This window comes from Chelonoidis abingdonii, chromosome 2 (assembly GCF_003597395.2).
Source record: "Chelonoidis abingdonii isolate Lonesome George chromosome 2, CheloAbing_2.0, whole genome shotgun sequence".
Taxonomy (NCBI): domain Eukaryota; kingdom Metazoa; phylum Chordata; order Testudines; family Testudinidae; genus Chelonoidis; species Chelonoidis abingdonii.
The window spans coordinates 232,030,073-232,034,811 of NC_133770.1; the positions used below are offsets into that span (position 1 = coordinate 232,030,073).

Here is a 4,739-nt window from a genome sequence, read left to right on the forward strand (position 1 = left end):
TAAAATAGTTTATTATCCACCAGGTGAGAAAGGGAATAGGAGAAACTGCCTGGACTTCCCTTACTGCCCCCTCCCCCCCAGGTATGTGCAGCCTCCGCACATTTAATAGGTAGAAAGAGTGAGGCAAATAGATGGTTGTGAGGTCTGTAAGAGCAGAGCACACCCTCCTCCCACTAACCAGAGGAAGGGAGGGTTGAGGGCTCCTCTAGTTAAAATGAAACCAGCTAACAGTAATGATCTTCCTCCTTCTCCTGAAATCCTTTCTCATTTATTCCATAGTTTATTACTGGTGGAAATATCTCTGGAGATCTTGTTTCTGTCTCTGCTTCAGCCCCTCCTATGAAACCCTCACTCGTTGTTTTGATTTATTAATCAAAAGCTGAACAATACGTTTTATTTTTATTAAAAATCCTCCCTTCTCTCCCCCCCCGCCCCGTACCCTTTACTGATATTTATGCAAATATCCTAATACCAGGAAGTAAACTGAAAACTCTCAGCCAACCCACTGAAACCAAGCGAAGTTCCTTTTCTGCAGCTCACAGGGGTGGCCTCAGGCAGACTAGTGGCTTGGGTGCTCTGGAGTCTTTTCTCTCTCTCCCAGCTGTAAAATCCTGTGGTCTTTTAAAAAACCCAAGCGTGTAGCTTTTCCTTTTCCCGAGGATAATCAGCTAATTTAACTCTGAACTACACCCTGGCTCCTACCCCCACTCTGTGGCTGAAGTAACCGTGGAGTTTACTTGCTGCTTCCAAAGTTTCACACTCAGGGAAGTAAGTGTCTTTCTTTTGTCTCCTAATTTGGAAGTGGGTAGCTTGTTCGGGCTGCTGTGTCCAGCGGTAATTTCTGTGATCCTTTCAGACCAGTGGGGAATGTAGGCAACAGCTCTGCACTGGCAGGGTACGGATTAATAGGACTTCCTCTTTAATTCATACAAATCATGGGCTTCCGACGTTCCTAGAGTTTGTCAGAGCGAACAAGTGCTTCTCACCACCAGAGAGAGGAAAGGCATCTTGGAACCTTTTTGGCAGCTGTCCTTGTTGCTTTGGTAACAGGTTTTCCCCACCTGGATCTACCTTGCAGATCAGAGGGAATAGACACTTGTTTGTCTGTTGCATAAAACAGCTTATCACAGGAGGCTGGGCTTTAGTTATTTTTTATTGTTGTTAGCTCTAATATAACACGCTGTCTTTAATTACTTTGGAATTTTTTGAGATTTAACCTGTCCTATTGGCGTACCAATCATTTTAGGGAAAGCTAGTCTATAAATACACGTTGACATCTTCCTCTAGTCTCTCCCCTTCCCCCTCCTCCCCCCCAAAAAATGAAGAGAAAAGCAAAGTTTTCAGGCAAGAGAAAGAAGGGGCTGATGGAGGGCATTCTAGAATTATTACTGAATTAGCTAAAGGGTGATTGATTTGGAACCTGATCTCTCTCATTCACTGAAGTGAACAAGAAATATTAAATGAACCATGTGTTAAGGATATAGCCAGTTCAAAAGAGGAAGTGTGACACTAATGGGTGGCTTGTGTTTCTACCCCTTCAGGGAACAGTTCTTTGAACCTCAGACACAATTTACAGTACATTAGGTAAAAGGAAGTGAGAGTTCTCTTTGGACTGGTTAGCTTTTCCTTTAGCCCAGGGGAAGGGGTGTAGCTGCAGTCTAAGCCTTCCTGTATGGTTCAGCTTTTAAGGAAATACAGTAATTTATTTGAGAAGAAGACTTTAAAAAGGGATTACAGTTGGTGCTTTGTTTTGATCTTCAAGGCTATATTGTCTTCAGCCAATCTTGACTATTCCTAATTAAAATAAAAAAAAAGTTGGAATGCTAGAAGAATGTAGTATTACACAATGCATTTTTTCTTAGTCACTGTCACAAGCTAAGACAATAGACGTGGTTTAACTACCAGAGAAAATATGGCCTCTGGATATTCTGTTTAAACTCTGGATTTTAAACCTACAAGTGTAGGGTAAAGTAATTCCTGCATCATCTTCAAAGTAAAACTCCTTCCTCTTAGCTAGATATTAAAGTGTGCTCCTGCTTTGAAAAAAATGAGAACAGTATTATGATGTTCCATGTTTAATGTCTCTCACTGGCTTTCAGTCCAAGTTTGCTCAGTTTCTAAAAACAACAACAACAAAAAGCTCACTTCTTTATTTTAAACTGCCAGATCTGCAAATTCTGTCTAGAATCTGAAAATCAAGCTGGTTCTTTCCAGGTTGAACATCATCCTCAGTATTCTGCAGTTAGAGTTTAGTTGACAGTCCCTGTTTTTTCTCAAGCAGGAATAAAATTCAGCTCAATGGTCAGCAGAAGTTGCCATTTTTGCTTTCATTTTTCACAATGGAAGAGCACTTCAAATATTTTTTTCAGCCAAAAACTAAACAAACACTCTTCTCTCCCACACTCCCTGCAAATCCCCATCCCACCCCACCATCTTAAAACAGCACAAATTGATGGGGAAATTTTTACCCTTGTATAGTATGATTCCTGCATGACCCTTGGAATGCCTGAACGCTGGGTGCAAATGGTTGTAATGTAATATCTGGTGCTAGATAAATTGTGGAACACTTGCCAAGTGATTATAGAAAAAAATCTGCAGTATAGAACTGTTTTAACAAAATAAAGATTAAATTGTGTTGGGTAGTCTAGTTTTCAAGAAGGGTTAATCAAATTGCTTTAATGTAAATCTTTCCTGTTCTAGTACTAGATGTACAGCAGATGTGGTGGTTTTATAAGTTTAATAAAGTGGGGACTTCACATCTGTATAATAAGTAGTGACAACATTGCAACTATGGACTGGAAGAGCCAAAGAATTTTCTCAGTAAAAGTAGAAACAGGATGAAAGTCTGACTAATAATGCTTATCTAACAGGAGTGTATGGAATCACAGGAGACAATTAAAATTCATGGATTCTGCAGCCAATAGGTTTCACATTCTGTTGACCTATTTCAAGATTAATATCTTGTATCTGGTGCCAGCTTTGTAAGTTATATAGAAAGTTTTCTTGGTTTAATAGGATAAAGATTTCTTTTATCAGTAAACTGTTGAGATAGTTCTATTACTGCAATGATGATGTATGTAACAAGCATTTTAGCAACAACTATAGATTGGTAGATGTGAAGTAGTTCTGCTTTTCCTGTGTATTCGTCTGGGTAAGCAAGACTTTATTGTAAAAGTGCCCAAAGAATTGCAGAAAGGCCCTTTTTATTTTTTTTTTAAATAATATTTTGGTCAGTAAAATCATTCAATGACTGTTTTTCTTGACAGTGCTTTTGACTACAATGATACATCACCTGCTAACACTAGGCATTTTATACTCTATTAGCATTCCAGTTTTCAGGTGTGTTTCACCTTGTCCAAACTATTGGATGGATTTTCTACAAATTTGTAAATCTTTGTGTATTGATTAGTTTATATATACTCTTTCCATAACATTGCCTCCGCAACTCTCTTTAGAAACGAGGCACTGTGTTCTGTGACCCTATCAGCTCTCATAAGCAGAACAGCAACATGCTTGGTCAGTTTTTGTAAGGGAAACCTCATAGCCCACCCAGGTCCTTCAGCAAGTGATATGGATATTTCAATTGGGAGATTTCTCCCTGAATCAGAACTTAATTGATGTCCCAAGATTGACTTAGAGGCTGCTGGAAGTCCCATCTCTTGAATGACACAAAACTAAGGTCCTCCTGGCCACCTGTGGCCATTAAAGATTACATGGCACAATTCTCAAGACAAGAGGCATTGCACTTTATCCTGATTAAAGTGCAATTTAGGGAGTATCATCCTACCTAAAGATACCCTTAGATTTATTAGATAAAGTACTCTTCATGTCTTTTCACATGGGAATGCTGCACTAGAGTTACGGGGAGTTAAATAGCTAATCCCAGAAGTAATTGCATTTTTGTGGTGAAAAAGAGGTGTGTGTTTCAATACTTCATTTTGAGTATTTAAGTGTTTTGATCTTTAGGATGAGAAGTACTCACTTTGGGCCAGATAGTACCATACCCAGAGATGGGTATGTGACAGGCAGCAAGCACCTTTCCCCTTTTTATGTAGCCTGTGTAAGAGCCAGACATAATTGTAGCCCCTTTGCTCAGGGAAACTCAGGGTCTGCTCCCTCCTCTCCCTCTGCCCCCATGTGACTTGATGCTGCTCCTGTGAAGCTGGGCCAGTGCAGCTGGTGGGCAGGCAAAGGGTGATGGTGAGAAGGAGGAGAAGGGCCCCTCAGAGGATTCAGGAGGCCTGGGGCAAAGCAATTTCAGTAGCCCCTTCCATAAAAAAAAGTTGCAATACTATAGAATACTGTATTCTCATGGGGGCCCCTGCGGGGCCTGGGTCAAATTGCCCCACTTGCACACCTCTTCCCCCCGCCCCCCCGGGCCACCCTGGTAAAAATAGAGTTTTAAAAACCTTCTGCATCTCAGCACAAACCCAATTTTGAGACAACTTCTTTTCAGGTCACCTTTACAAGGTATCACTTGTTCTCAGCATCAGCTAGTGCTGATAATGCGGACAATGTCTGCTTTCCTTCAAAATTTGTTGTGGTTTTTTTAATTGAAAAGCTGAAATTAGTCTGCCAAAACCTGAACATGGTTTGGGGCTTCAGAAATGTGTGGCCAAATATTTGCTGCTTGCTGTGTTTGTTTAAAGAAACAATAAAAAAAATCTGCTTAAAAAAAATCCAAAACTTTTGAACCTCCTCAGCTTGTGACCAAACCCCTGAGACCATCCAGTCAGAGA

General features: G+C 40.4%; 1 protein-coding gene across 3 annotated transcripts in view; it reads left to right on the forward strand.

The window, feature by feature from the left end:
• The first annotated feature begins 511 nt into the window (after positions 1-511).
• Positions 512-4,739, forward strand: part of LYN (LYN proto-oncogene, Src family tyrosine kinase) — a 93,898-nt gene continuing 89,670 nt past the window's right edge. For all 3 annotated transcript variants that reach the window (XM_075063028.1, XM_032796888.2, XM_032796890.2), the window contains exon 1: positions 512-768. The gene's annotated coding sequence lies outside the window, so the exon portion shown is untranslated. The remainder of the gene's footprint in view (positions 769-4,739) is intronic.